The sequence below is a fragment of the Triturus cristatus genome, chromosome 3_1 (assembly GCF_964204655.1).
Source record: "Triturus cristatus chromosome 3_1, aTriCri1.1, whole genome shotgun sequence".
NCBI lineage: Eukaryota > Metazoa > Chordata > Amphibia > Caudata > Salamandridae > Triturus > Triturus cristatus.
Genome location: NC_140583.1, coordinates 267,939,849 through 267,952,482, shown reverse-complemented (window position 1 = coordinate 267,952,482; position 12,634 = coordinate 267,939,849). Strand labels below are relative to the sequence as shown.

Below are 12,634 nucleotides of genomic sequence, written 5' to 3'. Positions count from 1 at the left end.
TGCGTCCATTAGGGGCGTTGGGGCGTTGCCCGCACCCGCAGCTCCCTCGGCGTCTCTGAACTTAAGTTCAGAGACGCAGAGGGAGAACTGACAATCATGTCAGTCAGTATGACGTCAGACCGCCCACCCCCTTCGGAGTTTGAAGGAGGTGGGCGGTCTGGCGTCATGTTGACTGACAGGCATTGTCTGTGGCAACTGGCAACAGGCAGCAGCACAGAAGTGCGCATGAGTGGGGACGGAGGGCAAATTTTGCGCCGTGCCCAGTCATGCGCACTAGTGTTTCCACAGGTTGGCGCATGCCCATTAGGAGAGCGAGGGTTTGGCCAAGGCTCAACCCTCGGTCTCCTAATGGGCAGGCGGGCGGAGTGTAAGCCTGCTCTAAGCCAATCCTGGAGCTGCTCCAGCACCAGGATTGGCTGAGAGGGGTCTTGCCAGCAGTGATGGGCTGTTCCAGTGTAGGCGCCAGATTCCAGAACGGACCCAAGGCGGCGCAGACCTGCTCAGGTAGGATTTTTTTTTCAATATAATCATTTTATTACATTATTAATATACCCCCGCGCGACATCCCCCTCCCAAAGCAAAACGGGCAGTAGCTAGAAGCTGCTGAACAAGTTTGTTTTACTTTTTTCAAACTTGGCGACAAGCATGGCGCGCAATTAGCGCTTCCATGAGCATTACAGCTACTGTAGAGCGTTGGATTGCATTAAGGTAATGTCAGGTGCGTAGAGTCCACTTCTTACAACCATATGGGATTAATTAAGGTGCACTCTGCAGAACGGTATTTATATAATCTCACTGTCACTTATCCAAATATAGCCTAACTATGCGCGTTTGCATGCTAGTACATATTATTGCATACTTTTGTACTCGTCAAAGGCTTTTGCAGAGAATATTGTCTGGTCTGTTTTTTAATTGGGCACGATACATTCTAGCAATTTACAATAAAGCAAACCTGTTAGGGGAGTGGTGTGCATCTTAAAAGCTGCATTTCCTAACAAAAAAATATCAGAATGTGAAATTTGTTCTAGAGAGGGCTGCCACCATGGCGAACGCTAGGTACAGGTCGGTGCAGGCTTAATCCTCGAGGAGGAGAAAAGTTCAACGGCCACTGCAGTTGCTTTTTTCAAATGTCACGCATGCAGAGGAGCCCCGTGCCTATTGGCTGCCAGGTGGCAGGGTCATACTAGCGATGCTTAAACTTTGGGTGGCCCTACTGCTACCGGGCCTTCTGGATGCCTCTGCCGACCTCCGAGCGGGTATTGTTTTTACAATTTTGTTCAGAGATGGGGGTGATAGGAGATTGGTGGGGTTGCACAGTACTCTCAACCACATTTTTTAGATGATGAGGGGCATGTTTGTGACGGGTTTGATTCCTGTAAGGGACTGTGTCGCATTTGTAATACTTCCTGCTCAAACAGTGCATGTTGGCTCACTCAGGGGTTGACGATTCAAGGGCACAGTCTCCTGTTCCTTACATCTGCGTGGCAGCGCTCATTTGGGACAAGGCTGGGGGCATTTTAAGGACAGTGTAATGTATCTATAACTGCGGGAGCAGGGCACAAGTCCTATAAAAAGAAGTGGGGGGCTGACCAAGTTAGGCAGTATGCACGTGACATCATGGCGCATGCCATCACAGCATTTCAGAGTACATAGATGCATCATGCAATGCGCGTGACCCCTTGGAACTACAACAACACGTACAAGCGTTGCATTTTATTTCACTTGTTCTCCCAGCTTTCCATTTGACCCTAAATAGTTAAATTACCATCAGTCCCCCTCTTCAGAGAAACAGTTTAGGAGCAGACAAAGCGCATGAGCCCGGTCCATCCGTCGCCCACTGACCAAATGCTTTGGGTGTGAGGGGTGACTTGCCAAACCAGAACAGAAACGGCACTAGAAAATGGACCATTTTACACCAGTTTATTATGTATTTTTCTTGAGAGAGAACTTCCCTGTATTCCCCAGAGAAATTCTCAGCTCGATCGCTACGCTCGCTCGCATGACAATGTTCTTTAGTTGGTTTTACGCCCTACCACTTTCAAATTGCACCAGCCGCCACTGCTGGTGGAGAACATGCAAAGTGTGCATAAGTGTTTGGTCGGCCCAAGACGGCCGGCCAAACCCTCATACCCACTTAAGTGCCCCACCAACTCCTCCTCTCCTGGCTGTGATGACAGCACAGCCCCGCCCCAAACCTGCCTGACAATGGAAAAATTAAATGATGATAACAGAGTTATCATATTATTTTTTCTTTTTTCCACTGCACAAAGAGCAGTGAGGCAGCGCTCCTCGGCCTTAGCGGAGAAGCTGTCACTGATGGTTAGTAGTTATCTTTGTACTGTCATTGACAGTAAAGATGGGCAATGGGTGGTGCAAGCTGCAGTAGCCCCCTGGCACTTCTTATTTTACAAATTAAGCACTGCTCAGCACATGTGAAGGGGTCAGTCATGTGAGGAATGAGTTCAGATCCACTGAAGTATATTATGATGTGGAGATGTAGAAATAAGTGAGCTTTCATGATGCTGTGACGCCGACGAGGCGGGCAATAAACACGACTGCGGTGACGCGGGAGGCAGCAGTGAGGCGCATCCTCATTCTCTTAGGAGGCTGGAGACCGAAGCGTTAACGCAGCTCGCAGCACTTCGCATTCAGAGGTTTGATGAATTAGCCAGGAATGCAGCCATTCTCCACAGCTGCCTTTCCCTCTGCTGCTGTGACAATGTGATTAATTCTCACTGCATATTAAGCTAATTTATCACAGTCACGTGTGTGTGTATGCAACCTCGCCTGCAGAAAGGAGACAGGAGAAGGGAGACACCAAGGAAAGGAGAAGGAAATGGGAGAAGGAGAACTAATCTGGGGACCGAAGGAGAAGAACGATGCCCAGTATAGGGCATGAGGGATGGAAAGAGAGGCAAAGAGAAGAGAGGAGGAAAAGAAAACAAATAGATGAAAGTGTGGAAAGACTTAAGGAAGAAGAAAAGGAGAGAGGAAAAAGGGAAATGGAGAAGAGAGAGTAAATTAGTGAGGAAAAGGGGTGGAGATAGAAAAAGAAGTAAGGAGAGAATGACAGGGATGAAAGAAGAGGAGGGGATGAAATTAGGGAGGGAAACAGTGGGAAAGATTGTAGAGGAGAAGTAAAGAAGGAATAGGTAGACAAGGAAGGAGGTAGGATGAAGTTAAGAACAAGGGAATCAAGGAAGCATTGTAGAATGAGAGCCAGAAAGAAAAGCACAATGAGAAGCAATGAGGGCATGGAGCAAGGATGTTATAATGGAGGAATGAATGACCATCATAAACAAGGATTTGCAATGCAATAGGTCTCGAATTCACACAAGTTTGAGCTATTGGCATTGTAAATGACAATGCCTTTTATTTATGTTTTGGGATATAAAACAAATAATAGGCATTGCCATTTAGTGTTGTAAATTACACAGACAGAAAGTCTGAAGTGAGAGTTACATATGATCTGAGCTATAAACACTAACAAAGCGCTCCAACACCTTTGGAGCTGTGTTTACACTGTTGTGGCTCAAGAGGAAGAGCGGTGGGGCTCATTCCTTCCCTCTCCGTGATTTGAGTGTGCAGTGTGGCATTGCATAATGTCATCACTATCTTTGGCCTAATAGAAAACACTCCAGCTGTAGTAGGGCCCTGGCTTCACCTCCTGGTGCAGGGCAGGCTGTGCTTTATGGCAGGCATGGAGGGAGGGAGGGATGGCCGTGGCTGCAGCTCCAGCCTCATACAGTGTCCCTGCTATTACTAGTGAGTGAGAGGTGCTGAGGTGGTGGTATTGGTGGTGGTATTGGTGGTATTGGTGGTGGTAGTGGTGGTATTGGTGGTGGTGGTATTGGTGGGGGTATTGGTGGAGGAGATGGTATTGTTGGTGGCAGTATCAGTGGTAGTGGTTTTGGTTGTGGTGGTATTGGTGGTGGTATTGGTGGGGTTGGTGATATTGGCAGTGGTGGTACTGGTATTGGTGGTGGTGGTATTGGTATTGGTGGTGGTGGTGGTATTGGTGGTGGTGATTTTGGTGGTGCTGGTGGGGGTATTGGTGGTGGTATTGGTATTGGTACTGGTGGTGGTATTGGTAGTGGTATTGGTGGTGGTGGTATTGGTGGTGGTATTGGTACTGGTGGTGGTATTGGCAGTGGTATTGGTAGTGGTGGTATTGGTGGTGGTAGTATTGTATTGGTGGTGGTATTGGTATTGGTGGTGGTGGCATTGGTGGTATTGGTGGTGGTATTGGAGGGAGGTGGTGGTATTGGTGGTGGCGGGATCAGGGATGGTGGTCTTGGCTTTGGTGATGGTGGTATTGGTGGAGGTGGTGGTGGTACTGGTATTGGTGGTGGTGGTGGTGGTATTGGTGGTGATGGTGGTGATGGTGGTATTGGCGGTGGTATTGGTACTGGTGGTGCTGGTATTAGTGGTAGTATTGGTGGTGGTGGTATTGATATTGGTGGTGGTATTGGTGCTGGTGGTGGTGGTATTGGTGGTGGTAGTGGTATTGGTGAATTTGGTGGTGGTGGTATCAGTGGTGGTATTGATGGTGGTGATGGTATTGGTGGTGGTAGTGGTGGTGGTGGTATTGGTGGTGGTGGTATTGGTGGTGGAGGTGGTGGTATTGATGGTGGTGGTGGTATTGGTGGTGGTGATATTGGTGGTGGTGTTATTGGTGGTGGTAATATTGGTGGTGGTGGTGGTGGTATTGATGGTGGTAATATTGGTGGTGGTGGTATTGATGGTGGTGGTAGTGCTATTGGTGGTGGTATTGACAGTGGTGGTGGTAGTGGTGGTAATGGTATTGATAGTAGTGATATTGGTGGAGGTGGTGGTGTTGGTGGTGGTGATGGTATTGGTGGTGGTATTGACAGTGGTGATGGTGTTGGTGGTAGTGGTGTTGGTGGTATTGGTGGAGGTGGTGGTATTGATGTTGGTTGTATTGGTGGTGGTGGTGTTGTTAATAACAACCTGTCAGGTGGCTTTAGGACAGATGCCATGCAACACAGATGTGCTGTTGTCAGCTTCAGCCCATTAGCACAGGATTATGTGTTACCTGGAATTCGCTAATCATTTCTAAATCCATTTTACTTGGGGGCTGGGGGGAAAGGAGTTGAAACAGACATGAGATAATGCCAGGTTAAAGTGATTGAAAGCGGGCGCCGTGCTTCTTAAAAAAACACAAGCGGTTTTAGCTGAAGCAGCGCATGTCTCCGGCCTGTAGTAAGAGAAACACAATAAAGTAAATAGTGCTTACAGACTAAATAACAGGTCCCATGTAACAACCAAAGTAAAAGGGCCAGTCGCCATGGGAGGGTACAAATGAAGACAAGGCCGTACTAAGGAGGGACTAACAAGCCTATTAACGAATCCGAAGGCAGCATTTAAGAAAGACAATGACACAAGCCAATGAAAAATATGGGAGCAGAGTGGGCATGGCTTCTTTCCCATACTCTACTACAGAAGTCTCGCATTTTTAGGCTCGACCAAAAAATTGAGGCTCAAGACAAGGAAGAAGGAACCTAGGGAACTTGGTTTATACGGGTTGGAGGTTAGAAAAGAAAACAAATATTTACAAAGCTTACGAGGAGAAATAAAGTAATTTTTTTTAAAAGAAGCGATTTTAAATAGTAAATAGATGAGGGAAGAGATAAATGTTGTAGACTTTTTAGGAGGTAAATTAGAAGTGAAGGCAAATAAATCAGGACAAAGGAAACTGTGAATATTAAGGAAGCTGTAATTGGAGAAGGTGGAGATTTTTGGTGAAAAACCAGAGTATCAACGAAAGCAAAAGAAATGTTGCAAAGGGAGAGAGAAGGGTGGAGAGTGGTCCAATGTGACACGTGTGAAGGCGGCGAGAGATAACACGCCAATTGAAACAGCCAAGATGTGGTGAGGAAATTCCCTTAGCCATTGCCTGGTCCAAAGAAAGCCAGTAGCTTAGAGCAGCAGATTCAAATAGTGCTGAAAATATACTAGAGGCAATAGGTCTGTTTGACAACTGCACTGTTAAAAGCCAGATCTAAACTTTTACAGCCAGTGATAAATATGAACGTGCATTTTAGATAATGAAATAACACTGTTCACATAATTTTTCATTATTGCTATAAATGGTGAATTTAGTGATTAGTGTTAGCATTAGTACCAGTGTTTGGGATAAGATTATAGTTAGGGTTTGAGGTAGGAGTGTTATATTCATCGTCATTATTTTGGTATTAGGCATAACTGTCTCTTCATTATTGTGAATGGAATCTTATCTTGATTTTTCATGCTAAAGATGTTGTCTTTGTTTTTTCTCTCTCATTATTGTCACATTACTCATTTTCACATGGAGCTGACCTTGAGGTGGAGCTAGGGGGACCACCTCACTCAAGGGCACTACAGAGTGTCACCAGTCCTGAATTTGTCGATTTCAGGCATGCTAGTCTAATTAATTCAATGGAGGAAAACCAAGACCACAGCACCGAGAAGGCACTAGATTACTACACAAAGATTCAGGACTGGGAACAGTGCCCACAGGGACAGGGAGGGAGGGAGGTGGGTCAAGTCCTTTCTTTTGATCTCTGTCGGTCCAAGGAAAGTTAAATCAAGCCTGTTCATTTAACACCAAGACCACAAAATCAAGCACTCCCAACTCTAACATGCTGAAACCCTCAGACAGCGCCTTGAGACGCTCACGGGTGAGTAGCTGTGTTTTAGAAATCCCTGATTGATTGATTGAACATCATTCATGCCTGTTTCCTAAAATATAATGTCCCTCTAATTATTGCCCCTTGCCCATGGGTTACCAAGCATATTGATGCCATGTTGTGGTTTTTTTTTTCCTAGAAAAACATTCTTGAGCATATATAAATACAACATTGTATATTTATTTGATTTTTATCTTCCTTGGGCACTTGTAAGGCATTGGGGCATTTAACAAGTAAACCACGTAATACAATGACTACACTTAATAGAAGACTAATATTTCAAATCTATTGGAGCAGACTAGATCGTGAGATATAAAGTGTTGGAAATGGCCCTTTCTAGGAATCTTTCCCTCAACTATCTGCTTTTGTCCCTCCTAGTTTTCCGCTGATCTATGTGCTAGCCTTAGGACTTTGATGCAATTCAGTGCCAAAGCGTTCTGTTTGTCATATACATACTGGTGATTGGTGTAATATTGATTGGCTGATTTGAGTTAGCTTTAAGTCCCTTGTCTAGAGGTAAGACATATACCTAGGGCGTGCAACTCAAATGCTCCTCCATGGGCCTGCAGCACTGGTAGTGCCACCCACGGACATAGCTCTTCAAACGTGTCACAGGTTTGACCTGGCAGGGTCTGTGTGTGCAGGTTACTGTTACTTGACTTAGCATATACAAAGCTACTTGCAAAGGTTCCTCATTTTTCTCACTACATCGGAGTTCTCCCTGGAGGGAAGGTGCGGTGTCGGGAAGAGGTAGGGCATGTGTGCAAGTAGGCTACATGCACTGGTAGTGAGTGGCAACGGATGATGTGTTCGGTACAGTGGGGCCTGCTTCTCAATGAGTGTTTGCTCGCCTTACCACTTAATATTGTCACTGTGGGCAAGTGTATCATACTCATCTTATCTAGGACTGTGGATTCTGTATGGCTGTGATGTGTCCCAGACAGACAGAAACTTCTGGATCTAACATAAAGCAAACAAACTTTACATTTTCCCCCAAAGTTCAAGCTGGGTGAAATTGTATGAATAGCTAGCTAGTGAGAAAAAAATTGAAGAAATGGTCACTGATCCAATATAATACTCTGTCAACAAAAGGTTGGCAACTCAATTCTTAAAACGAACAAGAACACTCAAGTCCCCCTAAAATGTGAATTCTAGAAGTGAAGTATTGGGCTATTCCGATATATTGCCTAATATGGTAAATACACTTCAAATAATGCAAATGGAATACAGAAAGAATGTGCACCATGTGGACAAATTTACAATCTCCCACCGCTGGCCTGGATTTTAAAATTGGTGAAAGCAACCTTTTTAGGATTGACATACAAATTGAGTTCATGTCATTTAGTGTACCTAGTAGTAGGATCCCAAGTACAAGCCTTGTAAGACATGAAACAAATACCCCTCTTTAATACAGTAGGTAATATGTACTGGTGAAAAAAAAGGGCAAATCCTTTTTTTCTATGTTGATTGCTTTTGTAGCACAGAAGGTAGTAAACAGATATTGCTCTAGTCTCTACTGCATTAAGGTTTTTTTTTTAAAGAGAAGAGATGGAATCTTCCATGGCCAAGCTGAGTTGTCTATTGAAAGAAATGTCTGCCAAAACTGAGTTCAGTGATCACCTACACTTTAGTTTAGTCCCACTCATTGCCATTTTCAGTTCTCTTACTGAATTCATTGCAGCCTCCTTTTGCTGCAGCTTTACTGTCCTAAAGCACCTCAGTACCACTGTTTACATGGTAGATTCTTGGGATTGGTCCAATTTTTACACATTTATGGGTCGTATTCTTCATCCTTCATATTGATTTCCTTCACAACCTGTACACTCCGGTTCCTTTCCAACAACTACTTATCCAGAATCTCCTGTGTCCTGCTGGGCGTGGGTCGCAGCTCCAGTGTCTTCGACTCTTCGTCACCCTGACTAGCCCTTATTTTGTCTTCACTTATGTTACTTTTCTTCCAATTACATTTTTGTAAATTCAAACTGTATTTGGCCAGCTAACCTTTTTTAGTACCATACGCCGGCTGGCATCTTCAAGCTGAAGAGACCAGAGGTAGTGTTGTGCTATCCACCCAGTGGCTCCAGGGGGTTTCTGAGCACAGCTGCACCTGCAGGTTCATGACTATGAGATGCTCTTGTAGCTCAGGGACTCGTCATAGGGTTCTGTAGGTTTGAATAGTCCTGCTAGGCTGTGATGGCCATGTGGCTTGATGGCAGTGTTGTTCACTGAACACTGAACAGATGGATGAAACATCTTTACCGTCTCACTAGATGGCCTGTATGCTTTCATCAAATAGGATTGAAGTTTGTGTCTAGCATGGTTGGCCCACATAACTGGTGGTGATTTGTGTTGTCTTGCCCGTGCTTTTGCCTTTTTACTCATGATAGCTGTGCACTGTTGCTAATGAGGCTTCAGGTTGTGCGATGCCCATTTTATGACCCGAGGGACATGCTGTGGCTGCTGCCCCTCCCCCTAGATATTGAAAGTAGAGGGTGGAATCTGGATTGGAAAACCATGGACTTAGTTTCATCGCTAAATCAATAGTGACATTATGCATATATAGTCACAAGTATTAAATTATATTTCACTGGAGTGGGGAAATTTCAATGCAGTGGAAGGAATATGCACTGCGCCGTTGATGCCCTGCCTGGAACATGGAGAAGCACATGGCTGGCATATAGAGAAGTGAGGATTAGAATTCATGCTTTACATTTCTCAAACAATCCCCTTCCCACTATTTCGACTATATATGCGACTTGGTGGTCATGCCCGGTTTAGACTCACTCTATTCTCCCCTGGCATAAGTCAATGTCTCTGGTGCTACATCCAGCCTGGGCAGCTTTTCCTCTCTTTGTTCTATCAGGTACAGGATGGAGGCTTACATTCCATCAAAATGCCACTGATAATGGAAGTGACATCAGGCACCCTTTGACCCAAATCACATCACAGGATTGACTCCTCACTTTACCTCTTAACACCCTTTTATTTGCTGCTGAGTTGCTATGAGAGTGGATAGGTAGTGAAGCTACAGAAACAAACAAGACTGTGCATTGCAAAGGCTTCTTCCTTTCTCCTCCAGTCACAGCGCTCCTGACCTCTGAGACCAGAGGTAGAAAGAGAAGAGTCAAAGTACCAAGGGGCACAAGAGGAGTAGCAGCTGCAGCCATCTCAGCCCTATCTGACGTCCATGTGGAGGATGTGCAATGTTCTTGGTTGGAAAGCAGAGTAGGGACCTCGTGTAAAGGCACAGCTCTCACATGTTATCATATCCTTTGCAGGTCTCCCACTCCCTCTGTATGTACGCACACGTTCCCAGCACCCTCAAAAGCAAAACTGAAGGTCACTCATTCTCCTCCTTCGCACCCAAGACATAGAACAACCTCCCACAACACATCAAAGCCTCCTCCTCACTTCTTGAGTTCAATAAGAAGCTCAAGACCTGGCTCTTTGTATAAGCACCTTGAGGACCACACACATTAGGGCGCTATACAAATCAATATAACTTAACATAGCATATGCACATTCCGTCTCATGCTCTCTGATTTCTTTAGTCATCTCACAATGTGTCATCATTCCCCTTTCTTGGCCCGCACTGCATCATGGGTAGGCCACTGCCTCATTACAGAGTGCCCTCTGGGTGACTTCAGGTCTCTTTGGAGATCTACTCTCTAGAACTGGAGGGATCTGAGGAGCCTCTGCTACTAATTTATTCAGAAAGGTAATTATTAACCAAAAATCCCATCGTCTCCAAGCAGAGAGCGAGCTGCTAGGGGAGAAAAAACTAAACTCCGCTTTCTTTTGATTTCTGCTTCAAATCCCATATGTCAGACATTTTGTAAATGTTAGATAGCAAAAATGATTTAAGTCCTTACATAAACCATGGTACAGGCACAAGAGCCTTACATCACAAACAATATCGGTCTCTCAAGGAACAGGCGCATGAGAGAAAAATAACTGCATTGAAGGATGGCTTCTCTCATATGCCATTGGCCTGCTCACTGTTTCATCAAATTAGTCCTACCCCCTTTCAGAAGCTGCCTGCCTCCTCTAGGCTGTGAGGAAAGCTCACTCTTCCTAAACTATCTGCCTTGGACTCCTACCTCTGTGTCAGATCCCTGGCCTGGAAAAAGTATAAAAGCTTCTTGGGTGTGAGAAGAGAGACTAGAGCATGAATGTAATTTTTTTAAATATAGAATTGAATATGAATCTTTACATGAACTCCACCTACTCACAATTTAGGCAAACAAGGGCACTGAGAGAGAGAGAGAGAGAGGTGCTTAGCATCACACAATGTATTCAAGTAGAGAAGACAGGGTGGGAACTTTGGTCTCCCAGGTTTTTGAAAATAATATCTCAGTCCATAGGCCACAATGTGTGGGAACACCTGCAAGGACACGGGTGAGGCACAGAAGTGACAGGTTATCCCTCTTCATAAAATATTCTCTGGCTTCCAAGATTATAATTGTGTGTGCCCCTTCTTAAGCAGTGGTCACAGGGCTGCAAGAAGGTTAGATGGTATATGTGTCAGCTTGGCTACAAAGCTTGGCTATCTTCACATCACGTAATGACTGCTACAGACGTTAAAAGTCTCTCCTTCATCCCACTATAGGCAAGTCTCCTTTACTTGGTTGAGGGTATAAGGTAATGAGAGGGCTTCTTATTTGCTTAGAAACTCTTTCCATGTAAAGGAAATACCAACCAGGTGTCAGTAGCAAGTTCTGACACCATGTCTTTCCAAGCATATAGTTTATCCTACTGTTCCATTTGTGGATGGCTGAGGATGTCTATCCTTCATATTGATAAGGAGGATTTTGCATCATGTGCCAGCTTTCAACCTCAGTTGCTTTCTATAAGTGATTTGTCTCTCTGTGATCCCTCAAGCTGGTGTGTTCTTGACCCATACCAGCATCTTTAAAGGCTAGTGCCATATATTATGCTCTCTAATTAGGGGGAATAGCTGCTCTCTTGAGGATTGCATTAGCAGAGTCAGGAACAGAGTGTCCGCGGAGGTGCAAGCAGCCAAAATCCCTGCTACAGAAGCGGGCAATTTCGTCTTCGGGTCACATCAAGTTAAAGGATCTTACACTGTAGTTTACTGGGGAAAGTGGAGTATGTAATAATTTCAAACTACATTATGCCTAGAAACAGAGGTAGTACCTCATAAGATAGGAATTTAATTTTAATTGGAGAGTTTTTTTATAAGTGCAAACCAGGCCCTGAAGGGTATCATAATGCCTTATATGTATAAAGATTAGAAATGGAATACCTATATGTACATAGATAAAAACAAAAAACAGTAAGGGGGTAAAGAGGAAGCTTCCATAATCAGAGCATCAATAAACCAAACAAACTAAAAGAATACAAGATGCAGAACAAGGTTTCATAGTTCAAAAGCACTGCCTACTTTTAGCTATAATTAGATAACCAATGATAAAGAAGAGTTAAAAAGCCAGGTAGGATAGACAGAATAGAGAGGAAAATCAGATATTAAGGAACTTGGTAAGTAAGATTTCAAGGAATGTTTAAAAAGGTTGAATAATTCAAACAGTCTAACACACTCTGAAAGGGAGTTCTACCTTTCATGGGATTGTCCTGAGAAGGTACACCCAGCCAATGAGCTTTTCAAGCTGTTAGGTGCCAAGGCTTTCCATTAACAGTACTGAGCGCTGCGCTTAAACCGTCATAACTTTTTTCCACAAAAATGTATCAGCGCCCAATTTGTGAATTTTTTTCCACACATTGAGGATTCTGAAGTTATACAAGGTTTGCGGATTTCCCTAAAGGGACTCAAGAAAATAGTTAAAATATAGCAACATTTGGAGGCAAGGAAGGGTCGGAAAAATAGTAAAATAGTTCTGTGCAAGAAATGCATTTTAATTTTTTCTAAAATTGACTTTAACAAAAGCTTTGCTGTGCTTACGATATGGCGTGGAAATGTGTGTAAA

The 12,634-nt window shown here is 44.3% G+C and overlaps 1 protein-coding gene across 9 annotated transcripts in view; it reads right to left on the bottom strand.

Annotated features, from left to right (window-relative positions):
- The window catches only part of LINGO1 (leucine rich repeat and Ig domain containing 1), a 3,568,664-nt gene that overhangs the window by 2,251,817 nt on the left and 1,304,213 nt on the right, over window positions 1–12,634 (bottom strand). The gene's annotated exons all lie outside the window — the stretch shown is intronic.